This window comes from Centruroides sculpturatus, unplaced genomic scaffold (genome assembly GCF_000671375.1).
Source record: "Centruroides sculpturatus isolate CEXI.00-Female unplaced genomic scaffold, Cexi_2.0 scaffold460, whole genome shotgun sequence".
Lineage (NCBI taxonomy): Eukaryota > Metazoa > Arthropoda > Arachnida > Scorpiones > Buthidae > Centruroides > Centruroides sculpturatus.
In genome coordinates, this window is record NW_019384807.1 from 185,010 (window position 1) to 205,472 (window position 20,463).

General features: G+C 25.8%; 2 long non-coding RNA genes across 2 annotated transcripts; one reads left to right on the top strand and one right to left on the bottom strand.

Annotated features, from left to right (window-relative positions):
• Nucleotides 1-9,031: 9,031 nt before the first annotated feature.
• Nucleotides 9,032-11,688, top strand: LOC111629713. Its single transcript, XR_002757391.1, has 3 exons — nucleotides 9,032-9,373; nucleotides 9,484-9,587; nucleotides 11,656-11,688. It is a non-coding gene; the product is annotated as an uncharacterized LOC111629713 (long non-coding RNA).
• Nucleotides 11,689-14,569: 2,881 nt separating this feature from the next.
• On the bottom strand, nucleotides 14,570-16,179 carry LOC111629714. Its single transcript, XR_002757392.1, has 2 exons — nucleotides 15,963-16,179; nucleotides 14,570-14,673 (listed from the first exon to the last, which is right to left on the bottom strand). It is a non-coding gene; the product is annotated as an uncharacterized LOC111629714 (long non-coding RNA).
• Nucleotides 16,180-20,463: the final 4,284 nt, after the last annotated feature.

A 20,463-nucleotide genomic window follows, 5' to 3' on the forward strand; every position in this document is an offset into this window, starting at 1 on the left:
TGTATTGTTTATTATTTATAGTCCTTCGAATGGGGGTGAAGATCTATTTTAAATTCTTCCTATCCACTTATTATTGTAAACTATTTAATATTTCATATTTTCGAAGTGTTGTTTATTCAGCTAGTAGTATATTTAAGGAAATATTCTTTAATATAAATATAAAAATAGCATTTACGATCTTTGGTTATACACTGCTGACGTCACTCAATTCCTGTAAGCAATCACTATAACCTACGAAATTCCATATAAAATAGTATTTTATTATGATTTAAGACTTCTCTAATGTTACATAAATCTCAGATTTGAAGGTTAATTTCCTTTCGATATTAAGTTCTTGGACATTTTATTGACGATATTAATGGAATTCGCGTGTTTAATTTTCTGTACGTAACGATTGGCTAAATTCCATTCGAAATTACAAAACTCGAAATGTGATTGGTTAATTTTAGTCACTTAACAGTTTAAATTTTTTTAAACGCATCAAATATATCGCCATCTGTTGATAAATTTAATAACTAATAACACAATTTGATTAAAAACTATATTCTTTATTTAACTTTCTATCAGTCATTTGATTAAGTTCGGTATTGATTAAAACATCAATCAGCCATTTAAGTTAATGACATAAATTAGATCGTTGGTGACACCCACATGGCTAGTTGAACTAACATGAATCCAAAGAAATGAATAATTAATCAGGATATATTTACTTCTTAATTAAATGTTGTAGTAAAAGTAAAAACACCAGAATCACTTTCCGCACGCAAAACGCATAATAAACCATCGCGGCGCATCACCTATTCAACTAATTGAAGTAGAGTAAAACTCCAATTATACGAATTAATTGGGACTCGGGCCGTCCGGATATTCCGCATATCCGGATAATTGGATTTCTGTTTAAAATGGTCCTCTTTTGTTTCCTATCCAAACACCCAGTTATGTACAGTACGTCTGTATATAATTATGTGGAAATGTATCTACAAATTAATATAGTGTATTTTCTGCATTTAGNAAAAAAAAAAAAAAAAAGATTTGAACACACACAAAATTTCAATAGTTCGAAAACTCAACGGTTAGAATACTGAATACTTAAAATTTAAAATTGTAATAATACGAAAAAAAAAAAAAAAAAAAAAAAAAAAACAGAGAAGTCCTATTATAAGTTCAGTGAATTGTTATCTTCCACTGTGCACTCTGTGCTTATCAACCACATTTTTATGCTGTTTTTGAAAGTGAGCTGTTTAGTTCAAAAGTATTAAGGTATTTTTGAATTTTTCTGAACTCCTAAAGAAAGCAGTGTGGTATTGTTTTGTTTATTTGCAAATCCTTAGTTTTATGTGAGTTAAAACTTTATATTTGAACAAACATTCTTGGCTGTGTAAACAGCCATCTTCAGGTTCCAAACATCAAACTAATACGAAATTCAAATTCTACAAGATATAATAGTGTGTTTACAAAATATATATAATTAAATTACATCCAAAAAATTAAAAATATGTAAAAAAATTACAACTAATAATAAATGGTGAAGAAATTAAGTCAAATTGAAATGTTCCTTAGATGAAGCTTTCATTTCAGGCTGGATGGATCCTTCTTATTAATACATTCCACAGTAATGTCTTGTTTATAAATTTGCAGAACCTTTGACTTAATTCTTCACTATTTATTGTATACAGGCATACCCCAGGTTACATACATAATGCATTCCATCAAATAATAGTTGTACCATAAATTGCCATTTCCCATACTTTTTTATTTAAAGAAAGTTTCACCTCATGGAATACTAATTATTGAAAATACTTTTTATTACTAGAATATTTTGATGCCATTTGGAATTCTGGAAATAATACTATACATCTGTATGAAGTTCTTTCATCAGGTAAATGAATTATTTTAATAATGTTTGTAATATAGTAGCAATTATAAAAAAATGCTTCATCAAAAAATTTTCAATACTTTAATTATTTATATTTTAAAATATTTTGTTTTGACATTCAGCATTTAATGTGTTTTTTATAAGTCAGACATTAAAATATCTTAATAGCCTGAGAGTGATATACAGTTGACCCCCCCATAACACGGTAGATATGTTCCGGTTTTTATGAATCCATTTTCTATGAGTCCAGCCAATCACAGCCTGGCACATATGCAGTTTACGAACTACGGCTGTTTGAAAGGTTTTCTTCCACAAAATTAATCAATTCTAGACTAATTTGACTCAACATTTCCAAAATACGTATAATTTTTTGGGAATAATCCATATAAACTATGCTATAAACAAAAAATTGTAGGATTACTTACTGAGTGTGCACCATTCGACTATGACATTGCTTAAGCTTGTTTTCCTCGTGGAGCTTGTCATCAAATGGCGCTCGCATGCTTCCTGATAAATTATTTTTTTTTTTGCGAAAAATTCACTGAACTTTGGAGACATCATTAATATAAATATAATTTTTATGGACATTAAATAATAAATGGTTTATAGTAGGTCTGCTGCTTGTTTAAACTTGACGGTTTGTGCAATATCCGCTATTGGTCTAGATTCAACCAATCCTGTCGCGACACGAGTCGGCGATGACATTTTACCGAATTATAGGAGTTTTTTTTAGCATGTTTGTATGAATACTGTCACAATTTTTTTTACCATGATATAGGAATCCAAACTATAGGAACCCGTGTTATGGGGGGTCGATTGTACAGTTAAACCTTCCTCTCAAATCTGACAGGAATGAGAAAAATGTTCAAGATAGACAGGTTTTGAGATTAGAGGTTCCAACATGTTAAACTGAAGTAAGTTTGATTGGAGGTATGGTATTTTATTAATACAATAGAAAGTACAATATATGTACTGTACCTGTATTAGGTATAGATGAAACATTTTTGACACACCTTAACAGAAATATTTTATTAGTTTCTAATGTCTGACTTTTTTCAACTAATAAGATACAAGCCAAACTTATAGTCAATTAGAGAAATGCAGTGTTAACTCCAACTATATACTCTATTGCAAGAGATGTTTCTCAATTACAATTTATGCTATCAAAATGTAGTTGCAAGGCTTTGAAATTGTAATTGACACTTTAGTCCATAATTTGAGATATAAAAGTTTTGGGTGAAAATTATTTGAGATAAATGTGGAAAATATATTGAATTTAGGCTGAAATGCATGTTGAGAAAAATAAATTTTGAGATGAAGTTTTTACGATAAATATGTTTGAGATAGACAGGTTCAACTGTATACCATACAGTATATGAATAGTTACATGGACAGTTACTGCATGTAACTGTAAACATTTGGTCTTGGGTCAATGATCAATAATGATTTCATTATTGATCATTGACACATCATCACACTGATCAAAAATGACATAAGTTAGAACCATTATTTTTTTTTAATATTACACATTTTTAGGCTAATTAAAAAATTGATTTTTCATTTAAAGATAGTTTATCATCATCAGTTACTATAGAAATAAAATAAAACTGGAAGTAAATAAACTTAGTTAACCAATAGACTGGACCATGTAATTGATACTGACACACAAAAAACATCTTATGCACTTACTCCAGCAACCTTTAATAGAAATTTAAAATGTTTTTGGCTGCATTTGGGTAAAAATGGCTTTTTATCTGAGGAAGGTCTCTCAGTGCAGCTGAAAACATTCATAATTTCTATTAAATGTTGCTAGAGTAAGTACATAAAATGCTTTTTTGTGTATCAGTGTCAATTTAAATAAACTTTTTAATTATTGAATCACAAAACATTTACTTAAAATTATAACAAATATATTTCAGGCTTCAAAGTTGCATGGTTTTCTCTCTTCAAAGTATATAAATTTAAATGAGAATGTTGTTAACATGGAGTTAATTATTAAAGCATCTAAATATTTATTGAAAAATATCATTTAAGTAATAAACATTCACATTTCATAAAATCAAAATGAATTAATCCTAATAATAATAATATTTTTATTCTGCAAATTATTTTATGAAATAAATATTTTCAAGTTTTAACCCAAGGAAGACTGTGAGAAAGACAAAGGTATTCTGTTCATTGTCATTAATTAAATGTTTAAATATGTATGTGTTATAAACAGTGGTGTATAGGGACCAGAATGCATTCTGAAAGTTTTTTAGTATATACACACAGTATTTGTAATTGTAAATATAGAGATAATTGTGTAAACTTGCAATATCTGTTATATAAAACCAACAATTCCTTAGACATGTTACCAAATTGTGTATAATTCAGTCTATGACAAGAGGTGTAAATTTTTTAAGCACATTGCATACTAATATAAAACAGTGCACTTCAATGCAACCATTGAAAAAACATTGCATTGTCTAGACATGTTGTTGATGACATTAACTAGCATCATTCTGATAATTATTTATGTTATCATTTGTTGTAAAGTTGTACCATTTAAATGGGAATGTTGTCAGCAGCATTTTAGAATACGATATTTGTTCATAAATGATATTAGTTGCTTATTTTAGCTTAATGTAGTATTCCAAGACTCAAGACTATGAGGTTATAGGTACAGTTATATGGCTGGCACCATAGTTGCTTTGTTTTGTTTCACTTGTATGCACTTTGTGTTGTTTATAGGACAACCACTGTAATTTCAAATATTCATATGTTGAAGTATATCTATATGAAAAGGTGCGAAATAAATTTATTAGCAATTACCTCTAAATTTCAAATTAAGGAATATTTTAAAAAATTAAAACAATAATAAATATGAAATAACACACAAATAATAAATATAAATAATTTTTCTTTACTTGAAATTGTTATAACATCAAGTACATTCTTTGGTAAATTATTTTTAGTTGTTCAATTCTTTTAATAGTATTATCCCTATTTTTTCTTTCATAATGCAATACAGCAGAGCATCGATTATCCAAATATCGATCAACTGTAACATTGGTTAACTGAAAGCATTCCAGTCGGCAAATTTAAATTTCCACTAGTGCTGTGGCACTGCAATATTTGGCTATGTCTTGGGCAATTCCAATATTATTTTTGTTGGTGTGCGTGTTTTAGCTGGCAGCACTGGCACGACTATGAGAAGGTATTAAGGACATGCCAGGATTTGAATGAATTTCAACATGGAATACATTTACTGTATATATTTTTTTGTGCATAATCGGTTTATCCAAAAAATCGATTATCAGTCCTGAATAATCGATGCTCTACTATATCACATTTGTTAGCTTTTGAATTGTAAACAAGAAAATATATATTGATCAATTATGTATAATAGTAAATTTATAATCATGGTTGATCATATTTATTAATAATTGTTTATCAGTTATGTTTATTTTAGTAAACTGTATAAAAATTCAATAGCAATATGTCAAAAATCCAGTTTTAGGGCATGTATAAATGGTCCATGCCCTAAAACCATTTATACATGCCCTAAAACTGGATTTTTTAATACATTTTTATGATACAAATAAACAAATTATTTTCAAGTTTAACTTAAAATATGGATAAAGTATAAAGCTGAACAGAATTTAAAGATATTGAAATACACATACAATATCGTGTAATATGTTCTTGCTGTATCTAAACTACATATGCCTAAATAAATTATACGTGTATTAAATTTATATTTTTAAATCTTTTAAATAAAGCACACATTTTCTTAAAGTGACAAAGTAAATTGTAATTTAAAATATTTTACACTAAGCTGTTTCAAGAGGTAAAATTAGATGTTTCAAAATTCATATATAATTTTGCAATTTAAAACATGATTTGTATACTGTTAAAAAGATGATAACATACAGTATAANAAAGCAAATGCATCTTAGCAATCAGATTTTAATATTTTCTGATATTATTTTACTCAAGCTGATAAAAATGAATACAAACATTGTATTAAAAAAAAAATCAATATTTTCAATATCAATAAAGATTTCATTCACTCCTAGAATTGAATTTTTTTATTATTCTAATTAAAAATATTACTGATGATTAACAAACCATCAGTAATATTTTTAATTAACTTTTTGTTTATAAAATCTACACTTTACTAAAAACAAATACAGTTACTGTTAACACAATTCTTATAAAACTGAATAATTTTATTCATAGTATAGTTATGTTGTTTGGATATCTGTTTGATTTTGCTAATTTTAAATTGTTGTTCATCTATAAATTCATTCGTTAAAATTAAGAAATTTAAATCTGCTTAAGTAAACAGCTAAAGTATTTCAAATTCATTTGGAAAATTTAATTATTTGTTAAGATTGTTTAACTTTATTTGGAAATTTTCTTTTTTAATTTACTAAATTTTGTATTTTTAACTATGTATGTTCCTATCCCAGATAGAAAAACAATTTCCTATGTCAATAATGAACTGATTGATTAGAATCTGTTAGAACAAAAATATAATATAGTAAATTTTGCCAAATTTTTCAATCTAAGAAACTGAATTGGAATACAGTTTTTTAATTGTCTCTTATATTATGAACAGTTAAACCAATTATAAAATTCTTCTAATCATAGCATGTTTAAGATGTAAAGAAATAGAATATTACTAAAGTAAATATTCTAGAAATGTTTTTATAGCATTAAAAAAATGCAAATTCATGTACTGTACAGTATAACCCTGATATATGAGCATACTTTGTTTCTGAAACTTCTCATAAATCAAAATATCAAATAGGGATGAACTTTTCTATTAATTCTTAGAATAAAAATTTGTATAACAGTCATTCTAACCATCTTCATCAAATAACATTAAAGTGTTATAAAATACTTTAATGTTAACCAATGATTCTACATGAAATGAAAATAAATTAAATGAATGTTTTGATTGGTTATTCACTAATATAAAAAGAGCAAATATGAAATGAGAGAAGTGAATATGACATTAAAAAAAGCAAACATGTAAGATATCTGATATTTCTTCATTTAATGGTAAAAAAACAATAGTTAAGACAATAAAGCAAGCAGAAAACAAACAAAAAAAATTAATAAACAATTATATTTTATTTAAATAAAATTTTAATCACAAGGAGAAAAGAAGATATGTTTCTTTGGAGAAACAAGTTGATTATTATAAGTCTTCAGAGATGAATAATGACATCTGTTGTTTTGCAAACAAAAACATAATGAGAAAAAAAACAAGACCAGAACCTACGAGCCATCTAATTGGAATGTGCAGGAATTTCAATCTCATCATACACTTGACTAAAATACTTTGTTTTCTTCAATACAATAAGCATTGATCAATATTTAACTCTCACAGAAATACTTGTAAATAGAACTCATATTGTATAAATATTTTCTGTGAATGTGAGAAATATATAAGTTAAGCAATCACTTTCTATACAAGTATATTGTGTTAATTAAACTTGTGTATTCAACAATTCTCAGAAAAAGTCTGAATATTTTCCAATTTAATATAATGTAATTTTAATTGAAAATAATTCTGTATATTGTACATATGTTTTAAACTTTATCATTACATTTCTTTTTAGAAAACTATTCATTATCAAATTTCAATTTGTTTATATTATAAACTTACTGTAGTACAAAAATCAATTTTATATATGTATTAGATATTGTATTTATTTTAATAAACAGCACTCTAATAGTAAGTATCCTTAATAAACAGTGCAGTTATGAGGGATGAAAAACAAATTACATACAATGCTCTTTTATTAATAAGTGCATTGTCTATTGAAGGAAGATAAGGCTTATTGTAAATGGAAAAATTGAATATTCTATTTAGTGTTGTCTCTCTTACTAAATGTTGAAAAAAAGTGCAAATGTATTGATTGTGCATTGTTATTTGAATAATAACGAGCACTTATTTATTTATAAATTGCAGCCTGGCATTGTGACAATGTCACAATAAATATTTGCTTATTTAATATTTTCTACATAAAAAAATTATATACTGCTTTGCATTCATAATTTTATATACCAGTATTGTCATAGTAATGCATGTTGCTTTAACAGTGCCAGCAGATTTATGGTGATTATTATTGATGTCACATTAGTGGTGGCTGTGGAATTATGAATAAAATATGTAAAAAAAATACATTTGTATTTTATTTTATATATTTTTAAATCTGGGGATGGAAGAGATGATCTCTTTTCAATGAAGAAATTGAAAATATATTCTAATTTATAGATATAGTTTATAAAATATTTTTTCATTAGAAGTACATGTAGAGCATTGATTATTTGAATGCTGATCAACTGAAACATTGGCATGCTGAATTGAAAATTTTCAATACTAGATTAACTTCTAAAGTATAATTTATTTTATTATTATTATTGCCTTACTGTCCTTATTTAATTTTTTATTATATGTTTGTCAACATGGACATTAATTATTAACAGGATAATTATACTGATGTTATGATTTTTACACAAGAATTGAGGAAAAAGTTCTTAAAGAAAACAGACTTTCTTTATTAATCTACCTGTAGCTTAATTAATTAATAAAGAAAGTCATTAGGCTTAACATAGACAAAAATTCAGTGCGAAGTGACAGGCAACAGAGAAAATTTAAACATGGGATATATTAATATGCTATTATTAGGTTATACATATTAGTAATATTAGTAATATATTAGTAATATTAGTAATATTAATAATAATATTAGTAATATATAGTAGTAATATTAGTAATATATTAATAATGTATTTTTTCGTACATAATCGGTTATCCGAAAAATCAATTTTCCAAACAACCCCAGTCCCCAATTGATTTGGATAATTGACGCTCTACTGTACAGAATGATTGATTGAAAAAAGTTAAATGAAATAATTTTATAGTTTCATATTAAAGACATTATGGAAACATTTTTTAATTTCTATCATAATGAATGATAGAATAAATGTTTCAAATATATTTTGTTACATTAAATATTTGAATAATTTCAAATAGTTAAATGTTTTTAATTCTTATACTTTTATAAATAATTGTATACAACACAGTGAATGTTAACTGTTCAAATTGTTGATGATATATATATTTTAATATTTAGAGTTGATAAACTAACTTTTTTGTAGATTTTGTTATTAATCTCCTGTTGTAGTTGCTTTATTGAAGCCTAATGTTCCAACTTACATACTATGTTTCAGTTACATATATTTTCATTCAATTGTTTTACTGATTCAAAGTATGTGTTTTTATAGAGACAAATGGGAAATCATCTATCCAAATCATTTTTAATGAGGGAAAAAGATAAGAACTAAAAACATGTAAAAATCTGAAAACATTTGAAATTAACTTTCGTCAAATATTATTATTTTAGGAAGGTTTTCTTCTAGGAGAAGTAATAAGTCATATTACTGATACAATCAGCGACTCGCAAATATGTAGCGAAAAAGAAGAAACCAGTTTAAGTAAGATTTCATTTGCTTTTATTTTGAAGTATAAAATTATTCTATAGCAATTTCTTGTTTAGGTTAGCTGCTCTCTAATACTTTTTAATATATATATTTTTTTCTCCCAGATATTTACACAATTGTGCCTTGTGAAAAACCATTTTCTTTTTATGACAGCAGTGGAGCAATTAAGCAACAAGCACTTGATTATATTTTACAAGGAAGGCATAAGGTAAGAATGATTTAATTTCAAATTTTTATTTTGTATAGTAATTCCTCACTTAAAATTGTTTAAGTTTGATGAGAAAAATACATTTGTAATCATTTACAATTATTGTTGAACTTACATCCACATTCACATTACATTAACAACATACTATATCATTTAAATTGTAAATGAACTTTCTCTCTTTACATTTGCCATTTTAGATTTTTATGTATTCTCTAACCTGTTGGAATTGCTTGTTTATTTTTGAACTACGTGATGGTATTTGCCTTACAATTTATGCTTAGCAAATATTTATTCTTTAATATTCATATTTATCTATCACCAACAATGAGGATAAGCATCTATCCCTGTAAGTACTGTACATCTTTATTACAACTTTCTTCATTCACTGATTATCCAAAAGTTGGGTAATTATCCTACTGGCTGGATGGCCAAGGTGGCTAAGGCAGCAGATACTCTCTGAGACCTAAGATCAAAACCTAGCAAATGAAAATCCCTGGAAAGTTTTCATTAGTGGTCTATCCCAGATATGTTAGGTGACCAAGTGGAAGGGATAGTTCTTTCTTGTAAGCCTGGACAAACCCATAACCATGGAAAAAGGTCCTCTTAGTTCCCATGGGAAAAGTGTCAAAAATGGGAAAAAATATATATTTTTTAAATGCATGTACAGTACAATTCATATTTATTTGTGTTTTTAATATTGAAATGTTTTATGTTTTTATCTAGAAGTTTGGTGATATTTTTTTGACAGAAAGAAATGCCATAGAAACTTAATTATTGTTTATATCTATTAGCTATGGTAAAATTTGGTTTTACAATAGGCTAATAGATGATGGGCCCACCAGTGGCCGAGTGGTCTCCGTTGCCGCTCATAGCGTTGGTGACTGGACCCTAAACACGGGGAAGTTCGGTTGTGGGTTCGTGCTGCGATCGGACAGGCTGGCTGCTTGGAGTTTTCCGGGTTTTCTCCTTGCCAATAACGACTAAATAGGAGGCCAGTTTCCCATAAAAGTCCTCCCGGAAGGCATTCTTTCCCCACGCGTGCGTGACACATCATTCAAGGAAGAAGGCAATGGCAAACCACTTCCTCAACTCTTGCCAAGAAAACTACATGGACAAGAAAAGACTTGTCCATGCAGTCACCAGGAGTCGACGACGACTTGATGGAACTTAACAACAAAAATAGATGATGAAATTTTTTTTCTTTGCTTAGTATATTTTACTTTCCTGGCACTGTTATATATAATAGAGGGAAAGCAATGCAATCAGTCAAAAGGTGACCCCTGCCAAGAATTTTAGATTTGGGACATTGAAACTGAGAAATGCAAAAAAAAAAATTTTTTTCTGTATGGATGTTAGTGTGTGAAGGGACACTATTTTATTCACTCTTTTTGAAGCTTAATAATGCCCATCCTTTTTCTCAAATTTCTGAAATTTTGCAGGGAGGTTTGTGTATTAGGGGTAGTAATTAGATGCTATTAAATTTTGGTGGTAAAAGGTTGAGGGGGTGGCAAGATAAAGGGGATTGTGTATCATACCTTGAGTAGGGTCAGACTTAATTGCAATTTTACTCATTATTAGCATTTGCAATATTTATAAAACTCATCCCTACTCTGAAAATTAAGCTTTTTGCCATTTTGCAGTAATTAAAAATATAAAAAGTTTTTAATAAAATATCACAACAGATGGCACCATCAAAATTTTAAATATTGCTGGGAAAATGAAGCTTAGTTCACACTGAGCACAATTCACTAGTGAAAGTGAAAAACAGAGCGAATAACCCGTCAAACAAGTCATGTTTGACGGGTTATTCGTTCTGTTTTTCGCTTTCGCTAGCGAATCACGCTCAGTGTGAACTAAGCTTTAGGCAACTTGTTGCTGGATTTTTTTAAAGCAGATGTTTGAATGTGTATTCGTAAATTTTATCTTAATTTTTTTTATACTATTTATTCAGATAAGTCATATTTTACAATAAATATAAAGATAAAACAAAAATAATAATAATTTTTAATGAATATAAATGATATATGATAAAACAAAATTTTATATTTTTTACTATATTTTCTTTCAGGAGGTGCTGGGATGGTATAAATTCAGAANAGATTTTTTTTTATCATTCACAGCATTATTTTAGTTATTACATAGTTCTAATTATATTAACTTAGTTTTCAGTAAATCAAATTCTAGAAAATATTGTGCTTAAAAATTAATATATATGTATTTTATATGCCATTTAATAAAATTCATTTTTATACATTAATTAATGGTAATAATAAATTCCAATTATAACAACAATACTTTTTCTTCACTTAGTAATAAATTACATTATTGCTATAAAAACAAATATATTTTATATGATCTATCAACATAAAAAACAATTTAATGTATTAATAAATTACTAATATTTTTTAACAGCTATCAAATACGTAAAAAAATGTTTTACTGTAGTTCATTAAAATTTTAGCACTAATATTTTTGTCAGTTACCAACCTCCAATAATATAAACTCATAATATATTCATAATTACAGACTTTAGGATACTATTTTTTATATTTTTAATGCTAAACTGATTTATATTCTTGAAGATGGTTAATTATATTCAAAACTAAATCTTGTATGGTTTAAATGTATAGAAAACATGCTTTTTTAATTTAAAAATATTGAAAGAAAAAAAAAGCAATCTTCTGTTGAAATTTAAATTACATAAAAAATAATAATATAAAGAAAGTATTAAATAATAATAATTTTATGTAAACTGTTAAAAAAATACAGACAGATGCACTCTGAAACACATTATATACAGAAGTATAAAATGATAAATATTATATTGTAATATTCATGAAACAGGAATGAAAACATGAAAAAGATGGAATTTATTGTACCACACTTGTGAGATAATGCCAGTTTCTTAATTGTGATTGTGATGTCTTCATTGTTATTTCAGCCTTTTAATATAACATGTATTTTTATCTTATGAGTTTTAAAATAGTCCCTCTTCAGTTGATATTTCAATTAGAGTCCAAAATGCTTTTGAGTCTATTTTATACTAGCAGACCCCACCACGCGTTGTTGTGGCTCAAAATGTATCTATTATAAATTTATAACACTTCCCCCATGGGGGAAATTTTTCGAAAAATTTCTTTTTAGTGTACATTCTCTTGACGTACCCTATTAAAACGCAATCAAAAACGCAAAAACCCGCATCTAAAATAGTTTATTATTATTATTATTCCATAATTAAAATTATCTGCTAATTTACAGTTAATAATGATTATTGTTTCTAGATTTTTGACATCAATAGATGTGTCTTCTGAATGCTAGCTTGTCTTTTCATATTTGGGATTTTACAAACTGATAATTATTATTTAAGGGTTAGAAAATTATACATTTTATATAAAATAAAACTGTCACTTCCATCACAAATTCACCATACAGTATTAACTCATTATGAAATCTAAAATCCAAAATGTCTCTGAATTTGTTGAAAACAAGCAATAAAATGATATCGTTTTAGCAAGTGTTCTCAAATATCCTTTAAGATGCCAGAAGAGATAAACAATACCATTAGATATTACCATTAAGGACTTAAAATTCTTAGAAATGCCTTTCATAAAGATTAAATATGAATACGTTGTGAAAATTGAATTTAAAATAAACTGAACCTATTTTTGCAATCAACTGAATGCAGTTTATATGTTTAATCACAAATTAATGTAGTCACCACACTTATGATACCTCATTTCTTTATTACAGTATTACTGTAATATTGTTGCTGTCATTTCTTTAATTCTCACTATAAATATACATTTTAAAGCTTAAATTATATATATATATAATTTTAAACTTTAAAATAAGGTAAAATGAAGTATTTCTTTAACAAATGGAAGAGATAATTTTAACTGCTGTCGATAACAATTTAAAATACATTAAATTAGGGATATTTAAAATCATATTTCATAGTTTTAACTAAACTATAAATTCTTTAACCTTTTACAAACTTTTCTAAAAGATGGAAGAATTGATGTACAGTACTTATACATAAAATATTTAATTTTTTTTCAATAACAGCAATTACATACTATTATTATTGACATAGTTCTTCAAATATTTTTTTCATTTGCATTACTTTCTTTCAAAAAATATTCTCTAAATATGAGGGTAATCCCAAAAGTAAGGTCTCTCTTTGTATTTACAAAAAAATAGGAGACCTTACTTTAGGGATTACCTTCATATATTTAAGTATTTTTCTTTTAAATACAAAATAGTTTTTCTTCTTTAAATGTCATTTTTCTTATAAATTTAAAATATCAGAGAAACATCCAATATCCACATTAATCTTCTGTTTAAATTATAAGAATTAACATATCGAAAATTATATAATGCTCATATTATTTTCTAAAAATACTCAACTTCTTTTTAGAAGTTTTCAAATTATCTTTTGCTTTAAGAAAATAATTTTAAACAGACTTCTTAAAAATGTTCTTAATTTTATACAAACAAAAAAAAACAGTTTAAACATAATTATGAATATTGAGAATTCTAATCTGTAATACTAACAATAAATTTATATTTTTGTTTGTAGTAATTATTCAGCTCTAACAGTGAATATTCAAGAAAAATAATTAGTGCAATAAGATATTCACTTATATATTCTAAAGATATTTAAATTATTTTTCATACATTTATNAGAAAAATTACTTAGAATATCTTAATTTATCTTATTGTTAAAAGAATAAATTTAAATCTCACAGCTAAACATATTTTTTTTTTCTTCTGAATCTTGAGTTTCTTGTGGATAAATTTGTTTTAAATACCAAAATTTACATTTTGGGTGTTTATTGATTCACAAACTTAACTGATTAAATAAACCAATTTTAACAAATAAAAAAAAAAATCAAATAAAATTAATAAAATGTGTAACTAACCAATGCAAATTTATTGACTTGAATATAAAGCACCTCAACTTCATCATTGGTTATTTCTCTTCTGTCTTTGTATTTTAGTGCATATGATGCTTCTAAATATTTTTGTAACCACTGAATTTGAAAGCTACGATCTGGATAGTTTTCAGGCACAAAAGTATCTACTCCTATAAAAATAAAAATAAAATTTAATAACTATAAAAAAGCAGTTTTTAAAATATAATGTAAATAAAATTTGATTATATATTCTAGCTAAATGCTATCATCTCTTCTATATCTGTTCTTTAAAAAAAGACCAAGACCATTAAATCATCTTTTATGTTATGCATTTCAAATGGAAAGACACATCACTCTTCCAAGCTTTATAATATATCAAAAATTATAATTCATCTTTTAGCCAGACTATATAAAAAAGATTATACATTCATTCCATAGTAATTAATTCTTTTTTGAAAATTTGATTACAAAAAAATTATAACAACTTAATTGCTAGATTAATATCTTATATACTGATATAATTGGACAGCTATGATGTATTACATACTAATTATATAACTTACAATAATGATACTTTTTTATTGATATTGCAACTATGGTAATGCTTGTACTATTAAAAATAAAATTTTTATAAAGCTTCAAAATTTTTTTCATTTTTACTAAAATTAAAAAATACCATTTATCCTATTTTTTTACTTTTAATCAAGCATATCATGTGTTTTGCCAGGCCCACAATGGAGCAGTCATGTGGTACAGGAAAATCCAACATATCTAGGACAGACCCCCAAAATTTTGAGGTTTTTCAACCCATCTGGATTCATTCCCAGGTCCCAAAGATGAGGCTGATACCTCAACTTCTCTGCCATCAATCAAGATTCAATACAGCTACTAAGTACAGTTATCATTGACAGACTAATATACAGAAACAGGAATATGCTTAAGGAATTAATTTTCTTTATTATCTATTTTATCCATATTTTAATGTGCATATTTACAAAAGCAGGTTAGTTCAATTGATGATTGTCACAAAATTTTTTAAAAATATATAAAATTGTAAAATTCTTGCTGCCTGTAGATTGCAGAGACTACTAAATGGTAAGTTATACTGAAATGTATGGTTGCAATGGTTGTAACTCATATTTACACTAAAAAAAGTGTTCTTCATTGTGTTCAAAATCAGTTAAAATACAATGAATATTTTCCAGCATCCAAAGACAAGGAAGTATAATTATCATTTTTTGCTGTAAAATTTTACTAATTTTGTTACTCAAGAATGAATTTTATCAATAACTTTATTGTTGTTTCTCATACAATAAATTATTCAATAATTTGATATTTTCATTCAAATTCCAATCTTTCTTTTTAAATTTTTTGAAATTTAAGAGATTCACTGGAAGTTCAATGATATCCTTAAAAAATAGGAAATCTTTTAAAGATAGTCATCTAAAACAGATTATACCTAAAGTATATGAATATTAAACATCTGCAATCAGGTTCCAGCTCTAAAATTTAATGATTTTAAAGTTAAAATTCTGATTTTAAGATGTCCTGAAAACATTTCTAAAAGAGATCTTCAATAGGACTTATGTTCCTCTTTAATGAATTAAGTATTTCAAGAACATAAACAGTATGCAAAGGAACTCTTCCAGGACTTCTTGAAACTTTTACTTCCTGAAAAATTTCTGATATAAAAAATGCAAGATGTAAGCAGAAAGCACCAAATATAATAAAAAGTTTAATGCAGAAAACTATTGTTTAAACTAATATTAACTGACCTATTAGTACAATAAGTAATTTAACATAACCAATTTCCAAGTTTTACTATATTAATTTTGTGACATAAAATATACATAATATTTTATTTTCACTCACAGTATCATAAAATAAGTTCTTTAAGACTAACATTAAAAACAATGATTTTTCATACATTTATTAAACACAATATTTTATTTATACAAAATTGATTACTAAGCATACTAATTAAAAATATTACTGATGATTAACAAACCATCAGTAATATTTTTAATTAACTTTTTGTTTATAAAATCTACACTTTACTAAAAACAAATACAGTTACTGTTAACACAATTCTTATAAAACTGAATAATTTTATTCATAGTATAGTTATGTTGTTTGGATATCTGTTTGATTTTGCTAATTTTAAATTGTTGTTCATCTATAAATTCATTCGTTAAAATTAAGAAATTTAAATCTGCTTAAGTAAACAGCTAAAGTATTTCAAATTCATTTGGAAAATTTAATTATTTGTTAAGATTGTTTAACTTTATTTGGAAATTTTCTTTTTTAATTTACTAAATTTTGTATTTTTAACTATGTATGTTCCTATCCCAGATAGAAAAACAATTTCCTATGTCAATAATGAACTGATTGATTAGAATCTGTTAGAACAAAAATATAATATAGTAAATTTTGCCAAATTTTTCAATCTAAGAAACTGAATTGGAATACAGTTTTTTAATTGTCTCTTATATTATGAACAGTTAAACCAATTATAAAATTCTTCTAATCATAGCATGTTTAAGATGTAAAGAAATAGAATATTACTAAAGTAAATATTCTAGAAATGTTTTTATAGCATTAAAAAAATGCAAATTCATGTACTGTACAGTATAACCCTGATATATGAGCATACTTTGTTTCTGAAACTTCTCATAAATCAAAATATCAAATAGGGATGAACTTTTCTATTAATTCTTAGAATAAAAATTTGTATAACAGTCATTCTAACCATCTTCATCAAATAACATTAAAGTGTTATAAAATACTTTAATGTTAACCAATGATTCTACATGAAATGAAAATAAATTAAATGAATGTTTTGATTGGTTATTCACTAATATAAAAAGAGCAAATATGAAATGAGAGAAGTGAATATGACATTAAAAAAAGCAAACATGTAAGATATCTGATATTTCTTCATTTAATGGTAAAAAAACAATAGTTAAGACAATAAAGCAAGCAGAAAACAAACAAAAAAAATTAATAAACAATTATATTTTATTTAAATAAAATTTTAATCACAAGGAGAAAAGAAGATATGTTTCTTTGGAGAAACAAGTTGATTATTATAAGTCTTCAGAGATGAATAATGACATCTGTTGTTTTGCAAACAAAAACATAATGAGAAAAAAAAACAAGACCAGAACCTACGAGCCATCTAATTGGAATGTGCAGGAATTTCAATCTCATCATACACTTGACTAAAATACTTTGTTTTCTTCAATACAATAAGCATTGATCAATATTTAACTCTCACAGAAATACTTGTAAATAGAACTCATATTGTATAAATATTTTCTGTGAATGTGAGAAATATATAAGTTAAGCAATCACTTTCTATACAAGTATATTGTGTTAATTAAACTTGTGTATTCAACAATTCTCAGAAAAAGTCTGAATATTTTCCAATTTAATATAATGTAATTTTAATTGAAAATAATTCTGTATATTGTACATATGTTTTAAACTTTATCATTACATTTCTTTTTAGAAAACTATTCATTATCAAATTTCAATTTGTTTATATTATAAACTTACTGTAGTACAAAAATCAATTTTATATATGTATTAGATATTGTATTTATTTTAATAAACAGCACTCTAATAGTAAGTATCCTTAATAAACAGTGCAGTTATGAGGGATGAAAAACAAATTACATACAATGCTCTTTTATTAATAAGTGCATTGTCTATTGAAGGAAGATAAGGCTTATTGTAAATGGAAAAATTGAATATTCTATTTAGTGTTGTCTCTCTTACTAAATGTTGAAAAAAAGTGCAAATGTATTGATTGTGCATTGTTATTTGAATAATAACGAGCACTTATTTATTTATAAATTGCAGCCTGGCATTGTGACAATGTCACAATAAATAATTGCTTATTTATCTTTGACACAAACTATAATTAAATGCATTTGATAGTTTAGTTCTGTTTGTTAATGTATGAAGTTTTTATGACAACAATAAACAACTAACTTGAATAAATGTTGGAGTATTTAAAAGAAAAAGTGTAAATATGGCAACTACTTTGGAACAGAGGAAGTATAATATAAATATTTGATATGCTGAAATATTTTTACATGTATATATAAAAAGTACCAAGTTATAATAAAAATCAATAGTAATGATAGTTTTAAAGTTACATATTTTAAAACCTTAAAGTAAATGAAATTATATTTGTGTCATGCTTCCAAAGGAGGATACGTTCATCCAGGGGATTATGCATCTTCGGGTTTGTAATTTATATACATTTTTAAAATATAATTAATATTTTAATTTTTACTAATTTATNAGCAGTTATTTATTGTGACAATGTCACAATGCCAGGCTGCAATTTTTAATCATATTTTTTATTTATTTAATTTAAAATATATGCTCCCCACCTCAAATTAGTAGTAACTTACCCCTGTACATCATACTTTTCCTTTAACAATAGAGTCGTGTCAGTCATCTTCTAACTCCTTTCAGGGAAAAATTTTTGAATTGAAATAACATGACTGCTGCTTTGCATTGGAAGTTCATATATAGTTAAACGGGCCTCCTGCCCCTAAGGTTTCCATATTTGGTCTTGTCTATCTAAGTCTGTTTGAGATTAAGGAAAGATGCATGGACAGATGACAATGGGAATTTATAGATCTACAATTTTTTCAAATTGCAGCCCAATAAAGTGAGAAAAAAAAAATTATGGGCTATATTCTATTGACAGTTCCTCTTTAATAACAGTTTCACTTAATTTCTGAAGAACAGAAACAGTTTGCCTTCTAACAGTAAGTGCATTCTAACAAACATCCCAGCTGCAAGATGAAGAAAAGACAGATAGCATTTAGAGTTAGTTTATTAGAATAAAATATACTAATTTTAATTTTTATTTTAATGAAAGCAAATGCATCTTAGCAATCAGATTTTAATATTTTCTGATATTATTTTACTCAAGCTGATAAAAATGAATACAAACATTGTATTAAAAAAAAATCAATATTTTCAATATCAATAAAGATTTCATTCACTCCTAGAATTGAATTTTTTTATTATTCTTCAATATTATCTCAATAGACAGGCTAAATAAGCATTTTTTCCATTAAAACAAAAAATAACTACTGCCTATTGGCATTAAACAGTTATCATCATCAACACAAGCACTTTTGACATATTTAGCAATAGCCATCTTCAGGCAAAGAATTTTAAGCATTTTTTGTATTACAATTTAAATTTCTTCTTTTTCTTAATAAAAATTTTAATTTCAGTCAATGCAATATTATTCTTTTATAAATTATTTCTGTGTTTTTATTCTGGATTTCCATTGTGTTAAATACACAAAATTAATCTTAAACTGGACAAGATATTTAGCTATAACCTGTCAAAAACGACAAGAAAAGAAATGAAAAATCGATTTTTACTAAACTAAACAAGTTTTATTAAACTATAAAATTTATTTTATGACATTTTCCAAAAAAGTCTTGTCATCATCTACTGGTTTGTTCCAGAGTTATCCAGGAATTGAATATAGAGTATTTTTTGAAACAGTATTAAAATTTAACAATTAAGTGATAATGTTCTAAAAGAAAATTTGAATTTAGATGTGGTTACCATAAAAGTGCATGTTTTATCTAGAACATGCACTTTCTATGGCAACCACATTTAAACTCCTTTAAAACAATTCATTAAAATTTACCTCTGAAGCCTTTCAGATAGCATCAGTTCTAATTTTGGCTATCAAAGATGTCACCACTATTGTGACTTTCAACTACCATTAGATTCCTTATACAAAGTTATCCCTGAAGCTGTATTGGAACACTTTGTTTCTATGTTAGACAAATGGAATAATTACATAGAATTACAGAGGTACATACGTAGGATATTATACTATTAAATATTAAATTCTTTTTTATTTGTTTATTAGTTTTTATTTGATTTTTATAACCTGAAGAAGCCTTTTATAG